Source organism: Saimiri boliviensis, chromosome 2, assembly GCF_048565385.1.
Source record: "Saimiri boliviensis isolate mSaiBol1 chromosome 2, mSaiBol1.pri, whole genome shotgun sequence".
NCBI lineage: Eukaryota > Metazoa > Chordata > Mammalia > Primates > Cebidae > Saimiri > Saimiri boliviensis.
Window position 1 is genome coordinate 132,644,391 of NC_133450.1, and position 16,969 is coordinate 132,661,359.

At 61.5% G+C, this 16,969-nt stretch overlaps 1 pseudogene; it reads left to right on the forward strand.

The window, feature by feature from the left end:
* The first annotated feature begins 14,374 nt into the window (after positions 1-14,374).
* The window catches only part of LOC101044515 (disintegrin and metalloproteinase domain-containing protein 21-like), a 30,956-nt pseudogene continuing 28,361 nt past the window's right edge, over positions 14,375-16,969 (forward strand).

Consider the following 16,969-nt stretch of genomic DNA (forward strand, 5'->3'; position numbering starts at 1 on the left):
GTCCATGGGGGAGAGGGGTGGGCTCATCCAGGACGCTGGGGCACCCATGGGGCCGTAAGCCCTTCCTGGCACCATCCCTGGTCTTTCCCTGCAGCCCGAGACTGTGGGAGCCCCAGGCGGGGTTGACCATCTCCTCTAGGAGGCTGGCACTTCCCTGGGCTCATGAAGACGGAGCCTCCTGCCCCATGGTGCAGAACCCCGCTTCCTCCCTCAGCCCTTCCGGATGGCTTCCTGGGATTCCGGGTTCCTGTGTGGTGGTGACAGGAGCCCAGAGGGGAGGAGGGGCAGGGCTGGGGCCCGTGGATGGGGGTGCTTAGGCTGGGGATTCTGGAGAGAAGTTCTTGGCTCTGTGGGCCAACCAGGCAGGAGCCCTTTCTGACCACACCCCAAGTGTCCCAGCAGGAGCCAGGTGTGGGAAGTGTAAGGAGCCGGTCTGTGTCCTGTCCTCCCCAGTCCTCTAGACAGGGTGGGGGCTGAGGATCCTCACCAGGGCAGTGCCAGGCAGTGACACTGGGGTGGGGTCACTGGACATCGTGGGCTGGCCTGGGACTGAGGGGTGCAGAGGAGGGGGGCACGCAGGTGGGGGATGGCACGGTCATCCCTGTGTTCATGCCGTTTCCTGCCCTGGGCACCTGCACTGAACCCCGGCAAGGAAGGGGTGGACTCCCAGCCTGAGCCTGCCTGGGGTCTTCCCTGGCTCTAGAACTGGGGATGGGAACCATCCTGTGGGTCAGCAGCCTTGGGGGACAGCAGGAGACCAGGCCAGCCCCTAGCAGGGGAGGCGGTGGGGATTTTGGCAAGGTCTGCATTGTTTGGAGCCAGTACCCCAGTAGCCACGGTGACAGACGCCCCAGCAATGTGCCCCTTCTAAGGCTGGGCTGCCCAACCCGTCTTAGCCAGGGCAAGGGAGGGTGCGGTGCCCCTGGCAGGCTCAGCACTTGGCCTTCCTTGCAGGGGTGAGGCCTTGGGAAGCCGAGCACGGACCTCCCACTGAGGGAATCCTCTGCACAGAGGGCCGGAGGGCAGACCGCAGCGGCCTTGAGAGCCCAGGAGAAGCGGGTGTGCTGGGCGTGGGGCTGCAGGGCGGGACCTGTCCTTGGCCTGGTTGCTGCTACGGGCCTCGGCAGTGTGGTAGCTATAGCTGCCTGTACCACGGCCTGACACCCCCTGACGATATCCACACCTGGAACTGGAGGTGGGGCTGTCAGGAGGAGCTTCTCAGGGCCCAGGGAGGGTCTGGACAGCGGTGCCAGGAGCCCCCAGGGCTGGGGAGGCCCGGTCTGCTCAGGGACCAGACATGCTCACGTCCCCCTGGAGAGGCCTCTGCAGCCTCCTGGGTTCTGGGACAGGCCTCCGGTCCGCAGGAGGCTGGGGGCTCCCGGGCCGGGGCTCTCCTGTCCTCCTCAGCGGTGAGCTCCTATGCGGCCCAGTGCGGGCCCAGCTCCCGTGTCCACTCCTGTCAGCCTGGCCTAGGGTCCAGGCAGAACTGGGCATGGGCTCCTTCCTAGGTGCCTTGGAGATGCTCTCCATGGCTGTACCTGGGGCTGGAGGCTCCATAAGGCATCTTTGCCAGGTGGGCACTTCAAAGGCAGGCCTTTCTACATGGGCAGGTGAGGGGGACTGCCTGCGGCCTGACCCTATGGGCTACACTGGCCTCTCAGAAGAGGGTCTGTGGGGGTCCTGCCTGTTGGGAGCCTGGCGGACTCTGGCCTCTGGATTCCATCCAGGATGGGCCCAGAATTGGCAGGAGGTGCTGGAACGAGGCGGGTGTCTACGGTGAATCTGGGCCCCGGAAATTGGCTGTTGACCTGGGGCAGCTGTCGGGACAGGGTCTGGTGCAGCTGGTGGGGAAGGGGTCAGGGCACCTGCGGACATCAGTGAGGTCAGCTCAGAGTCCCCTGAAGCCCCTGTTTGGTGGGGTACGGTGTGCCTGGCACCAGCCCGTGGACTGATATGGCCAGGGTGTCTCTAGAGGCCGAGGATGTGGGCAAAAACCCTCGGGCCCGGCTCTTGTGGTCCTGGAGAGCTCTGAGCCAAGGAGTGTGCATGGGCCTGGGGGTCCAGCCGGGTTTTTGCCACTGGGATCATCACTGTGGTAGGTATCGTAGTTACACAGTAGGAGGGCCCTTCACAAAAACTCCTGAGTGTGGCCAGAGGCCTTTCCCATGCATGCCCTGGCCCAGGCATCCGGGGCCCCCATTGACAGTGGCGCTGTTTCCTGGGGGTCTCAGAGCGTTCTGAACCTTCCCCGCCTGCCATCGAGGGCAGGTGGATGTGACTCAGGCTCCCGGGCTCCTGTCCCCTCCAGGAGGGGCCTGAGGTGACATCTGCCAGAGGGTGTGCAGGAGTCAGGCCTCCTGGAGTTTAGCCCTGGGGCAGGTGTAGGGGTGGGGTGCCTTTCAGGGGTCTGGGAAGGGCTGTGTGTGGGGCTGTCCCATGGTCATCTTGTGTTCTGGGGGCCCTCCCTATCCAGGTGTGGGTTCCTGTTGTGACCCTGCCGAGGAGGGTCCTGGAAGAGGGTGCCCACTGGGGAGCGACACAGGGCTTTCTGGAAGGTTCTTTGCCTCCGACTGTGGGAGGTGAGTCCTGTGTTGGCTCCCCAGTAAAGTCTGGGAACCAGCACGACTCAGGACGGCCGGGCAAGGTGATTGATGCCCAGCTCTGGCTTCCCCCGGGAATGTTGTCTGTCTTGAAAATGGCCCAGGAGAGGCTCAGGCGTCAGGGCCAGGCAGGCCAGGACCACAGGGGCAGGGACAGTGCACAGGGCCGGCGCTGCCCTCCCCCTGCCCCTGCGCAGACCTGGGGCTCACAGGGTCCGCACATGGTTTCCAGCCTTGAGAATGGGGCTTCCGGGACTGCTGGTCGATGGCAACAGATGGTGCAGTGGGCGCCCTCGCCCCGGTCTGGGTAGGTGCTCGGAGGGCAGCAGCAGTGCGGACCTCTTGGAGCCAGGTCTGGCTGACCTGAGGGTGACTTTGGCCATCATGGGTCTCTGGGCCTGGCGGGCAGGAGCCCCCTGTGGTCACTCGTGGGCCTCTCTGTCGTGCCTGCTGTGCTGTGGGTTTATGTCACGGGCTGTGCTGCTGTGGTAGCCACCATACCCATGGTGCTGTGACCACGATCAAAATCCTAACATGGCACGTGCTGGTCCCTGGGGGGCGCGCTGTGGCAGGAGGCTCCCAGGGATGGGTTTTTGATGGACTGTGCGATGCTGTGGGTGTAAGTATATAACCCAACCTTGTCAGTATAGTAGTACCACAGTGTCACAGACCTCACTCCAATCTACTGCCAGGCCTGGGGAATCCCGGATGTCCGGGGCTGGCCTGAGAGGCAGCAGAGCCCGGAGGGGAGGCTGTGGGCCCAGCGCTCTCAGGACTTCTAGGGGGACACTCACGTCTGCCCCCGGCTTAGGTGGACAGTGTCTGTGCCCACCTGTGTCTGAGGTTTCACCTCAGGCTGGCATTTGTCCCTGCTGTCCCTATCCACCCCATGGCCCTGTCGTTTTGGGTTCATACATGGCCCCCAAACCACGCAGGCATCACTCTGGGGCTTTGGATGTTCCCAGGAAATACGGCGCCTCACCCAGAAAGGTCAGATGAGGTACAAGAGTCATCCCCAGAGTCGTCCCCAATGCTGGATGAGCCCCTGCAGCCTCAGTGCTACTCAGGATCCAGCAAGACCTGGAGCAGGTGCAGGTGAGGCCCAGGCCAGGTGAAGTCCAGGTCAGGTGAAGTCCAGGTCAGGTGAGGCCCAGGTTGGGTGATATCCAGGGCAGGTGAGGCGCATTCCAGGTAAGGCACAGGTCCAGTGAGGTCCAGGTCAGTGAGGCCCAGGCCAGATGAGGCCCAGGTCAGGTGATGTCCAGGGCAGTTGAGGCCCAGGTCAGGTGAGGCTCTGGTCAGGTGATGTCCAGGGCAGACGATGTCCAGGTGAGGGGAGGTCCAGGTCAGCAGAGGCTCAGGTGGATGTGCCAGGCTTCTGTGGTTTTCTCCCGGTGCAGACCCTGCCTGGTGTCCCTGCCCCTGATCCCAGCCCCCTCTCCGCCTGCCCATTGGCGGTCCCTGCACCGGTGGTGCTGGCTGTGGAGGGGCTGGGCTCTGCCTCCCTGTGCATGGGCGTCCCTCTGGGCCCTGGCCTGGAGAGCGGCCGAGTTGCTTCTCTCCGGAATGCACCGACTGTGCCCTCCTGGGTGGTCCGCGGCTCCGTGCTTGCTCCACATCTGGCCCCAGGAACTGCCAACAGGTCGCCTGCCACCTTTCTGGGGATGCCAAGGAGGTGAGTGCCCCTACACGCCAGGCCTTTTTCTCTTGAAGGCATTTCTTTAGGGAACATCATGGATGTCTCCTATAGTAAGTATGTGTCTGTATCATTGTGCAGTGGCCTGTGTCAACATTACTTATCCAGCCTGGGTTCATGTCTTCGCTATTGTGAACAGGGCTGGAGTGAAAATTTTCCAAACCCAGCCGTATGCGTTGTCCTGTTCTTGCGTTTCAGAAGTTGAACTGCTCTTTCCAGTGTGCTGTGATGTATTTGTTCTGCTCTGTTCTGTTAGACTTGCCAGCCCTGGGAGTCTCAGTTCCCACCCTCTTCCTTCCTCGGGAGAAGTAACCACTGCTGTGTTTATATGACCGTCGTTTTCTTGGTTTTCTCTGTGGTTTTCTAACTGGGAAATGTGTCCCTTAAGAAGGCAGTTGATTTTGGTGGGTGTGAATTTTCTTTAGGAGAAATCATATTGAAAGTATTTTTTGGACCTTCCTTTGTTCCTCCAGTTACTCAGCATTGTCACGAACTCACCTGCAGAGCCGCGTGGCCCCCTGTGCTGGTGTCCTCGTCGCTGTCTGGGTTTGCAGTTTTTGAACATGCCATCGTTTATTTGCCTGCTGCACATGCTTGAGAATTTATCCAGGTCTGTACTGCAAATCCGTCTCCCTGATTCTCTCTTTAGCTGTGTCTAGATCAGCTGTTAAGCATCCACGATGCAGCAGTGTGGGCACAGGGCAAACTTTGGAAGATGATGGCGTAGGATAGCTGCTCCTCCTTCTTGGTTCTCTTTCCGCAGACTGTGCTTCTGGGCTCCTCCCAGCCATTGATCCCCAACACCAATGTATGGAATTTTCTGCACAGGAAAGCAGAAGCCGTAAGAAAGCCTCTGCTCAGGCTTTGCCTGCATCTCATCTTGCACACCCGCCAAAGCTCTTTCCCGGGGGCCTGTGCAACCTTCCCCAGCTTGGTTCTCATTTTCTGTTTACTTTGCTCGCTGGCCGGGGAGGGTGAGGACTGGGTGAAGAGTCTGGTGCCTTTTGACTTTGATGCATACCCCTAGCCCCTACTTCCCAGGTGCAACCCCAGCGCTTCAGGGCCTGGAGTGGGTGCGTTTGCAGGAGGGCTTTGGGCATAGGGCTGAGTCACCGTGGGCATAGCAAGTAGTACCAATACAATACTCTCACAGTGACATGGGCCCCCACAATATCCTCCTTTTTCTGCATGGGTCACCGAGTCCCCTCTTGCTGTCTCTGGCCCTGCTCTCCGGCTGAGACTGTGCATTCCCGGGATTTTTGTCTGAAACGCAGGGTGATTGGAGAGGACTCTGAGCCCAGTGCTGTGCAGGGGCTCCTCCTTTTTCCTGGGGGAGCTGCGTGGATCCTGTTTTTGGTCAAGGGAAGCACTTGCTGGTGAAGGAGGCCTCCCCTCCTCTTTTCTGCAGGAGGCTCTGAAGCTGTCGCCTGGTGTCCTTGAGTTAGGTGCTGAGGGCTGTGCAGGGTCTTCCCTGGTCTAGATGGAGCTGTGGGTCTGTCCTGTTTCCTGGGGTGCTGTGGGGCCACCAGTGGGGCGCTCAGGATGTGCGCGGCTGGTCTCTGGCCCTAAGGTCTGAGCTCCGGCTCACTGCTCCTCTGCCTCCGGGTTGGGCACTGACTCAGTTCCTATCCAGTGGCCTCGAGAGCTTTTTGGTGTTAGACTCTGTTGAATGGGTGGCTGCAGGTCTCTTTCCTGGAGGGGCCTGGGAGTGGCTGGATGTCTGGGAGCCCCATTCTTCCATGATGTTGCTGACTGGATCCCTCATCTTTAAAGGAGTCCTGAGCCTCCCTGCAGGAGTGGGCAGTGGATACCCAGGCGGAAGGGCATCAAGGTGCTCGGGCAGAGTTCATCCAGTGCCTTCTGCCTGTGGAAGGGCTGAGCTTCCTGATTCTGTGCAGAGGAGGCTGGCCCCATAGATGGGCAGTGAGGACACGGGCCCCGGCCTGGAGGGAAAGACTTGGGTGAGTTTTTGTTCTGAAACACAAGGTCGCGCCTGAGAGGGGAGCGGGCGACGTGGCCAGGAGGAAGGTGAGAGCATGGGCGGTGGGTGGTGGGGGGGCACGGTCAGGGCCATAGCTCAGGGTCCCCAGGAGAAGAAGAGCTTCTGCTGTGGGCAGGAGGTGGAGGGGTGGGCACAGGCAGGAGAAACTGAGGCTCTGGCGGTAGAAGAGGGGAGGGTCTGCAGGTGCAGGGTTGGCCTGGGAGGGGTGTCTGGAGGGAGGGACAGGAGTCTGGGTGGAGACCAGGGTGGAGGTTGCAGGGACAGGACCCCAGGTTGTCTGGGTGGGCGGCAAGAGCAGCCGGGGAGAAAGAGCCCGAGGGAGGGTGGGGTCTCGCTGGTGTGGGCTTCAGGGAGGGGCTGCACAGGGCGTTCCCAGAAAGAGGGAGGAAGGCGGCAGCACGGAGGAGCTGGGAGCGAATGGAGAAGGAAGGGGCAGCCACCCGAGTGCCAGGCATCCGGGTTCTGGTTGAACTGTGAGGGAACAGCTCCCTGGCCCATGTGCCAGTGGCTGGGGGAGGGCACGGAAGTCTGGGGCAGAAAGGGGAGGCAGGAAGGCGGCTCCTGGCCCTGGGGGTCTGTGGCTTATCCTCTTCCTGAACTGGGTGTGGGTGGCTCCCGGGACTCTGCTCTGGACCTGTGGTCTGGTGGAGCTTAGGCCTCACAGGGACGCAGGGCAGCCCGGCTGGAGCAGCCTGAGGGGCAGTTAGGGTGGCACCAGGGCCACTGCCTCCACCTGTGACCAGCTGCTGCGGGGATCTGGGCATGAGGCCCCACCTCCCAGGAGGGGAGGCTGGTGAGTGAGACTGTATGTCCATATCCCACGGGGGGCTCTGACCCTCCTCAGAGTGGCCCGGCAGGGGCAGGTGGGTGTGTGCAGGTGGGGGTGGGGGTGCGGAGCCCAGCCCCTCCCAGAGCCACCTGCTCTGCTGCAGGGTGGTTTTGGGCACTGAGGGTGGCTGGGCGGGGGCTGCCTGGTGTACCCGAGGTGGCCGCATTCCCAGAGCCTGGACTGAGGCCCAGTGGGGACCAGGCAGGACTCTGACCGGGGGATCCATGGAGGTCCTGTCTTGGGTGATGCCCACATCTTGGGGAGCACATGGGGTCCAGCTGGGAGGAAGGGGCGTGGTCCACCCCCCGGGGACTTCCTTGGACCACTTCAGTCGGGGGCTGTGTATTTGGCCACCTACCAGAAGTTCTTCCCTGCCCAGACCCCAAAGTCTGTGCCACTCCATGGCAGGAGGGAAGGGTGAGTGGCCTGGTGCAGGTTGGAGCCCACTGTGGTGTTCAGTAAACCCGCATCTGCTCCCAAGTGCTCCCCTGCATCAGGCCCTGCGCGAGGGACAGGGACAGGGGTGGGGTCTTTGGTCCTGGTGGACTCCGGGGTGAATTCCAGTGGGGAATCATCATGGTGGGGGTCCCCTAGGGTATTGGGGCTCTGTGTTCCTGTAGTCGGCTCTGGATTTGGGGTTTCTTCCCGTGCTGCCTGGGATGATGTTGGCAGGGGCCGGTGATCTCTGTTTCCCTGAGGCGCACTTGCTTGGTGGTGGTGGGGTCAGTTCTGGTCAGGGGCCCTAGAGCCGTGCTGTAGGATGGGATCCAGCCACTTCCCTGACCCGCCAAACCCCTGGGCCTTGTCCTCAGTGGGGACCCGCTGTGGGTCTCCGGGTGCTGGGGATCCTGGGAGCCGAGCAGGACCTGGGTTTGGGGCAGCTGCCCCCCGCTCTGGCTGGGCCTCCAGCAGTGGCCAGGGGACAGTTTTGGATGCAGCTTTTCTCACAGAGGTAGTTCCCAGGATACCCACTGAGTCTCGGGGCTGTTCAGAACCCGCCCAGGCACCCTGGGCTGCGGGGCCTTCCGAGAGGGGCTGGGCTGCTGCAGGGGTCTCCTGAGGGGGCTCTGGATGCTGTGGCTGGTTTCAGGTATGGGGTAAGCCCTGGGAGCCCCAGTTAGCAGAACACTCCACGGAGCCTGAGGCCTACACACTTTGTGCCCCGTGTGTGTGGGGGTGCAGGCCTCTCTGGGCAGGTCCGCCTCAACGGGGAGGGTGCTCAGGTCCTGACTGGCTCCTCCTCGGTGTAGAGTGGACCCACCTCCTGGTCCTGGACCCCCCTACAGGCTGCCCCTGTTCTTCCAGAAACACGGGACAGTGCCGGGCTCCCAGGAGGGAGGCGTCTGCTTGCCTGAGTGTCAGGCACATCCTCCGATTCTAGGCATGACCTCCCTGCTCTCTCTTTGTTCTGCCGACTTGGGACGGGGTTTCTGGCAGGGCACGTGTCACTGTGGTTCCATCCGCTATACTCCACATTGACACACACACCTTCAGAAACCTCCTGGTCTTTTGGGGGCATTCCTTGCTGGGCTCGGCGCCCCTTGGACGTACCTGACCTTGATGGGGGTGTCCCTGAACCCTGCCTCTGGGGGCCATTCTCCGGCTCTGGTATCAGGATGGGCTCCATGGGAGGTCTTGAGGCAGAGGCCAGCTGCCTTCTGGCCTTGGGGGGCTAGAGAGAGGCATCTCTCCCAGGGCAGGGCTGGGGGATCCTGGGTGGAGCTGATGTCTGCGCCTGTATTGGGGGCTGTATCCTGCTCCTCCAGGGCTGTGAGCTCTTCCTGGCTAGACCTTCTTGGGGTGCGGGGTCTGTCCTGTCTGGGAGGGGCCCTGGGCACAGCAGTGGACGGCTCACTGAGGGGCTTTCCGGTTTGGCCTGAACCACTCTGGGGGTATTCCACTGTGAGAGGTTCCCACACAGAATCTCCCATCCTACTTGTTCTCTAGGACTTGGAGGGGGCAGGATCTAAGTGTCCCAGAGGAGGATCAGAGACCCAGGGATGAGGGCATCTTCACTGACCGCCCTCCCTGGATCCCTTCCTCCCCCACCTGCCCTGGCGACGCCCAGCCTCTGTCTGCACTGGCTCCTCTGGCTCTGGTGTAGATGGCACTTAGGATGGTGTGGATGACCTGTGCCCAGGTGGAGCCGGATGGAGAGGAGGTGGGCGGGTCCATGGGGGAGAGGGGTGGGCTCATCCAGGACGCTGGGGCACCCGTGGGGCCGTGAGCCCTCTCTGGCACCATCCCTGGTCTTTCCACGAAGCCCGAGACTGTGGGAGCCCCAGGCAGAGTTGACCATCTCCTCTAGGAGGCTGGCACTTCCCTGGGCTCATGAAGACGGAGCCTCCTGTCTGGGGGTGCAGCACCCCACTTCCTCTCTCAGCCCTTCTGGATGGCTTCCTGGGATTCCGGGTTCCTGTGTGGTGGTGACAGGAGTGCAGAGGGGAGGAGGGGCAGGGCTGGGGCCCGGGGATGGGTTTGCTTAGGCTGGGGTTTCTGGAAAGAAGTTCTTGGCTCTGTGGGCCAACCAGGCAGGAGCCCTTTCTGTCCACACCCCGAGGGTCCCAGCAGGAGCCAGGTGTGGGAAGTGTAAGGAGCCGGCCTGTGTCCTGTCCTCCCCAGTCCTCTAGACAGGGTGGGGGCTGAGGGTCCTCACCAGGGCAGTGCCAGGCAGTGACACTGGGGTGGGGTCACTGGACATCGTGGGCTGGCCTGGGACTGAGGGGTGCCGAGGAGTGGGGCACGCAGGTGGGGTATGGCCCGGTCATCCCTGTGTTCATGCCGTTTCCTGCCCTGGGCACCTGCTCTGAACCCCGGCAAGGAGCGGGTAGACTCCCAGCCTGAGCCTGCCTGGGGTCTTCCCTGGCTCTAGAACTGGGGATGGGAACCATCCTGTGGGTCAGCAGCTTTGAGGGACAGCAGGAGACCAGGCCAGCCCCTAGCAGGGGAGGCGGTGGGGATTTTGGCGAGGTCTGCATTGTTTGGAGCCAGTACCCCAGTAGCCACGGTGACAGACGCCCCAACAATCTGTCCCTTCTAAGGCTGGGCTGCCCACCCCATCTTAGCCAGGGCAAGGGAGGGTGCGGTGCCCCTGGCAGGCTCAGCACTTGGCCTTCCTTGCAGGGGTGAGGCCTTGGGAAGCCGAGCACAGACCTCCCACTGAGGGAATCCTCTGCACAGAGGGCCGGAGGGCAGACCGAAGCGACCTTGAGAGCCCAGGAGAAGCGGGTGTGCTGGGCCTGGGGCTGCAGGGCGGGACCTGTCCTTGGCCTGGTTGCTGCTACGGGCCTCGGCAGTGTGGTAGCTATAGCTGCCTGTACCACGACCTGACACCCCCGACAACATCCACACCTGGAACTGGAGGCGGGGCTGTCAGGAGGAGCTTCTCAGGGGCCAGGGAGGGTCTGGACAGTGGTGCCAAGAGCCCCCAGGGCTGGGGAGACCTGGGCTGCTCAGGGACCAGACATGCCCCTCGTCCTCTGGAGATGCCTCTGCAGCCTCCTGGGTTCTGGGACAGGCCTCCGGTCAGCAGAAGGCTGGGGGTGTCTAGCAGAGTCTCTCCTGTCCTCCTCAGCGATGAGCTCCTATGTGGTCCAGTGCAGGCCCAGCTCCAGCATCCAATCCTGTCAGCCTGTCTGCGGGTCCAGGCAGAACTGGGCATGGGCTCCTTCCTAGGTGCCTTGGAGATGCTCTCTATGGCTGTACCTGGGGCTGGAGGCTCCATAAGTCATCTTTGCCAAGTGGGCACGTCAAAGGCAGGCCTTTCTACATGGGCGGGTGAGGGCGACGGTCAGGGGCCTGACCTTATGGGCTACACTGGCCTCTCAGAAGAGGGTCTGTGGGGATCCAGCCTGTTGGGAGCCTGGTGGACTCTGGCCTTTGGATTCCATCCAGGATGGGCCCAGAATTGGCAGGAGGTGCTGGAACGAGGCTGGTGTCTACAGTGAATCTGGGCCCCGGGAATTGGCTGTTGACCTGGGGCAGCTGTCAGGACAGGGTCTGGTGCAGCTGGTGGGGAAGGGGTCAGGGCACCTGCGGACATCAGTGGGGTCAGCTCAGAGTCCCCTGAAGCCCCTGTTTGGAGGGATACGGTGTGCCTGGCACCAGCCCGTGGGCTGAGATGGCCAGGGTGTCTCTAGAGGCTGAGGGTGTGGGCAAAAACCCTCGGGCCCGGCTCTTGTGGTCCTAGAGAGCTCTGAGCTGAGGAGTGTGCTCGGGCCTGGCGGTCCGGCCAGGTTTTTGTCACTGGGTTCATCACTGTGGTAGTTACCGTAGTTACACAGTAGGAGGGCCCTTCACAAAAACTCCTGAGTGTGGCCGGAGGCCTTTCCCATGCATGCCCTGGCCCAGGCATCCGGGGCCCCCACCGACAGTGGCGCTGTGTCCTGTGGGTCTCTGAGCATTCTGTACCTTCCCCGCCTGCCATCGAGGGCAGGTGGATGTGACTCAGGCTCCCGGGCTCCTGTCCCCTCCAGGAGGGGCCTGAGGTGACATCTGCCAGAGGGTGTGCAGGAGTCAGGCCCCTTGGAGTTTAGCCCTGGGGCAGGTGTAGGGGTGGGGTGCCTTTCAGGGGTCTGGGAAGGACTGTTTGTGGGGCTGTCCCATGGTCATCTTGTGTTCTGGGGGCCATCCCTATCCAGGTGTGGGTTCCTGTTGTGACCCTACCGAGGAGGGTCCTGGAAGAGGGTGCCCACTGGGAAGCGACACAGGGCTTTCTGGAAGGTTCTTTGCCTCTGACTGTGGGAGGTGAGTCCTGTGTTGGCTCCCCAGTGAGGTCTGGGAACCAAGAGGACTCAGGATGGCCGGGCAAGGTGATGGATACCCAGCTCTGGCTGCCCCCGGGAATGTTGTCTGTCTTGAATATGACCCAGGAGAGGTTGAGGCGTCAGGGCCAGGCAGGCCAGGACCACAGGGGCAGGGACAGTGCACAGTGCCGGCGCCGCCCTCCTGCTGCCCCTGCGCAGACCTGGGGCTCACAGAGTCTGCACATGGTTTCCAGCCTTGAGAATGGAGCTTCCGGGACTGCTGGTCGGATGGCAACAGATGGTGTGGTGGGCGCCCTCGCCCCCGTCTGGGCAGGTGCTGGGAGGGCGGCAGCAGTGCAGACCTCTTGGAGCCAGGTCTGGCTGACCTGAGGGTGACTTTGGCCAACATGGGTCTCTGGGCCTGGTGGGCAGGAGCCCCCTGTGGTCACTCGTGGGCCTCTCTGTCGGGCCTGCTGTGCTGTGGGCTTATGTCACGGGCTGTGCTGCTGTGGTAGCCACCATGGTGCTGTGATCACGATCAAAATCTTAACATGGCACGTGCTGGTCCCCGGGGGGTGCTGTGGCGGGAGGCTCCCAGAGATGGGTTTTTGATGGACTGTGCGATGCTGTGGGTGTAAGTATACAACTCATCCTCGTCAGTATAGTAGTACCACAGTGTCACAGACCTCACTCCAATCCTATTGCCAGGCCTGGGGAATCCCGGATGTCCGGGGCTGGCCTGAGAGGCAGCAGAGCCCCGAGGGGAGGTTGTGGGCCCAGCGCTTTCAGGACTTCTGGGGGGACACTCACGTCTGCCCCTGGGTTAGGTGGACAGTGTCTGTGCCCACCTGTGTCTGAGGCTTCACCTCAGGCTAGCATCTGTCCCTGCTGTCCCTACCCACCCCATGGCCCTGTCCTTTTGGGTTCATACATGGCCCCCAAACCACGCAGGCATCATCTGGGGCTTTGTGTGTTCCCAGGGAATACGGCGCCTCACCCAGAAAGGTCAGATGAGGTACAAGAGTCATCCCCAGAGTCGTCCCCAACGCTGGATGAGCCCCTGCAGCCTCAGTGCTACTCAGGATCCAGCAAGACCTGGAGCAGGTGCAGGTGAGGCCCAGGTCAGGTGAAGTCCAGGTCAGGTAAAGCCCAGGTCAGGTGAAGTCCAGGTCAGGCGAAGTTCAGGCCAGTAGAGGCCCAAGCCAGGTGAGGTGCAGTGCAGGTAAGGCACACGTCTGGTGATGTCCAGGTCAGGTGAGGCCCAGGTCCGGTGAGGTCCAGGCCAGGTGAGGGCCAGGTCAGGTGAGGCCATGTTGGCTGATGTCCAGGGCACGTGAAGTCCAAGCCAGGTGAGGCCCAAGCCAGGTGAGTTGCAGTCCAGGTAAGGCACAGGTCCGGTGATGTCCAGGTCAGGTGAGGCCCAGGTCCGGTGAGGTCCAGGCCATGTGAGGTCCAGGCCAGGTGATGCCATGTTGGGTGATGTCCAGGGCAGGTGAGGCCCAGATCAGGTGAAGCCCAGACCAGGTGAGGCTCAGATCAGGTGATGTCCAGGGCAGGTGAGGCCCAGGTCAGGTGAGGCTCTGGTCAGGTGATGTCCAGGGCAGGCGATGTCCAGGTGAGGGGAGGTCCAGGTCAGCAGAGGCTCAGGTGGATGTGCCAGGCTTCTGTGGTTTTCTCCCGGTGCGGACCCTGCCTGGTGTCCCTGCCCCTCCTCCCAGCCCCCTCTCCGCCTGCCCATTGGCGGTCCCTGCACTGGTGGTGCTGGCTGTGGAGGGGCTGGGCTCTGCCTCCCTGTGCATGGGCGTCCCTCTGGGCCCTGGCCTGGAGAGCGGCCGAGTTGCTTCTCTCCGGAATGCACCGACTGTGCCCTCCTCGGTGGTCTGTGGCTCCGTGCTTGCTCCACATCAGGCCCCAGGAGCTGCCAGCAGGGCGCCTGCCACCTGTCTGGGGATGCCAGGGAGGTGAGTGCCCCTACACACCAGGCCTTTTTCTCTTGAAGGCATTTCTTTGGGGAACATCGTGGATGTCTCCTATAGTAAATATGTGTCTGTATCATGGTGCAGTGGCCTGTGTCAGCATTAGTTATCCAGCCTGGGTTCATGTCTTCGCTATTGTGAACAGGGCTGGAGTGAAAATTTTCCAAACCCAGCTGTATGTGTTTTCCTGTTCTTGCGTTTCAGAAGTTGAACTGCTCTTTCCAGTGTGCTGTGATGTATTTGTTCTGCTCTGTTCTGTTAGACTTGCCAGCCCTGGGCGTCTCAGTTCACACCCTCTTCCTTCCCTGGGAGAAGTAACCACTGCTGTGTTTATATGACCGTCATTTTCTTGGTTTTCTCTGTGGTTTTCTAACTGGGAAATGTGTCCCTTAAGAAGGCAGTTGATTTTGGTGGGTGTGAATTTTCTTTAGGAGAAATCATACTGAAAGTATTTTTTGGACCTTCTTTTGTTCCTCCAGTTACTCAGCATTGTCATGAACTCACCTGCAGAGCCGCGTGGCCCCCTGTGCTGGTGTCCTCGTCGCTGTCTGGGTTTGCATTTTTTGAACGTGCCATCATTTATTTGCCTGCTCCACATACTTGAGAATTTATCCAGGTCTGTACTGCAAATCCGTCTTCCTGATTCTCTCTTTAGCTGTGTTTAGATCAGCTGTTAAGCATCCACGATGCAGCAGTGTGGGCACAGGGCAAACTTTGGAAGATGATGGCATAGGATAGCTGTTCCTCCTTCTTGGTTCTCTTTCCGCAGACTGTGCTTCTGGGCTCCTCCCAGCCATTGATCCCCAACACCAATGTACGGAATTCTCTGCACAGGAAAGCAGAAGCCGTAAGAAAGGCTCTGCTCAGGCTCTGCCTGCATCTCATCTTGCACACCCGCCAAAGCTCTTTCCCGGGGGCCTGTGCAAGCTTCCCCAGCTTGGTTCTCATTTTCTGTTTACTTTGCTCGCTGGCCGGGGAGGGTGAGGACTGGGTGAAGAGTCTGGTGCGTTTTGACTTTGATGGACACCCCTAGCCCCGACTTCCCAGGTGCTACCCCAGCGCTTCAGTGCCTGGAGTGGGTGCATTTGCAGGAGGGCTTTGGGCATAGGGCTGAGTCACTGTGGGCATAGCAGCCACTACTAGTACAGTAGTCTCACAGTGACACGGGCCACCACAATATCTTCCTTTTTCTGCAGGTGTCACAGAGTCCCCTCTTGCTGTCTCTGGCCCAGCTCTCTGGCTGAGACGGTGCATTCTCAGGGTTTTTTGTCTGAAATGCAGGGTGATTGGAGAGGACTCTGAGCCCAGTGCTGTGCAGGGGCTCCTCCTTTTTCCTGGGGGAGCTGCATGGGTCCTGTTTTTGGTCAAGGGAAGCACTTGCTGGTGAAGGAGCCCTCCCCTCCTCTCTTCTGCAAGAGGCTCTAAAGCCGTTGCCTGGTGTCCTTGAGGCAGGTGCTGGGGTCTTGGCAGGGTCTGCCCTGGTCCAGATGGGGCTGTGGGTCTGTCCTGTTTCCTGGGGCGCTGTGGGGCCACCAGTGGGGCTCTCAGGATGTGCGCATCTGGTCTCTGGCCCTAAGGTCTGGGCTCCGGCTCACTGCTCCTCTGCCTCCAGGTCCGGCACTGACTCGGTTCCTATCCAGCGGCCTCCAGGGCTGTTTGGGGTTAGACTCTGTTCAACAGGTGGCTGCAGGTCTCTTTCCTGGAGGGGCCTGGGAGTGGCTGGATGTCTGGGAGCCCCATTCTTCCATGATGTTGCTGACTGGATCCCTCATCTCTAAAGGAGTCCTGAGCCTCCCTGCAGGAGTGGGCAGTGGATACCCAGGCAGAAGGGCATCAAGGTGCTGGGGCAGAGTTCATCCAGTGCCTTCTGCCTGTGGAAGGGCTGAACTCCCTGCTTCTGTGCAGAGGAGGCTGGCCCCATAGATGGGCAGTGAGGACTCGGGCCTGGGCCTGGAGGGAAAGACTTGGGTGAGTCTTTGTTCTGAAACACAAGGGTCGGGTCTGAGAGGGGAGTGGGCGGCGTGGCCAGGAGGAAGGTGAGGGCATGGGCAGTAAGTGTGTGGGGGAGTGCTCAGTCAGGGCCATGGCTCAGGATTACCAGGAGAAGAAGAGCTCTGGCTGTGAGCAGGAGGTGGAGGGTTGGGCACAGGCGGGAGAAACTGAGGCTCTGGCGGCACAAGAGGGGAGGGTCTGCAGGTGCAGGGTCGGCGTGGTAGGGGTGTTTGGAGGGAGGGACAGGGGTCTGGGAGGAGACTGGGGTGGGGGCTACGGGGACAGGACCCCAGGTTGTCAGGGTGGGCGGCAAGAGCAGCCGGGGAGAAAGGGCCCCTGGGAGGGTGGGGTCTCGCTGGTGTGGGCTTCAGGGAGGGGCTGCACAGGGTGTTCCCGGAAGGAGGGAGGAAGGAGCTGCACGGAGGAGGTGGGAGCGAATGGAGAAGGAAGGGGCAGCCACCCGAGTGCCAGGCATCCGGGTTCTGGTTGAACTGTGGGGGAACAGCTCCCTGGCCCATGTGCCAGTGGCTGGGGGAGGGCACGGAGGTCTGGGGCAGGAAGGGGTGGCAGGAAGGCAGCTCCCAGCCCCGGGGGTCTGTGGCTTATCTTCTTCCTGTGAGCTGGATGTGGGTGGCTCCCGGGGCTCTGCTCTGGACCTGTGGTCTGGTGGAGCTTAGGCCTCCCAGGGACGAAGGGCAGCCCGGCTGGACCAGCCTGAGTGCCAGTTACGGTGGCACCGGGGCCACTGCTTCCACCTGTGACCAGCTGCTGTGGGGATCTGGGCATGAGGCCCCTTCTCCCAGGAGGGGAGGCTCATTAGTGAGACTGTATGTCCATATCCCACGGGGGCTCTGACCCTCCTCAGAGGGGCCGGGCAGGAGTGGGTGGGTGTGTGCAGGTGGGGGTGGGGGTGCGGAGCCCAGCCCCTACCAGGGCCACCTGCTCTGCTGCAGGGTGGTTTTGGGCACTGAGGGTGGCTGGGCGGGGACTGCCTGGTGTACCCGAGGTGGCCGCATTCCCAGAGCCTTGACTGAGGCCCAGTGGGGACCAGGAAGGACTCTGACCGGGGATCCATGGAGGTCCTGTCTTGGGTGATGCCCACATCTTGGGGAGGACATGGGGTCCAGAT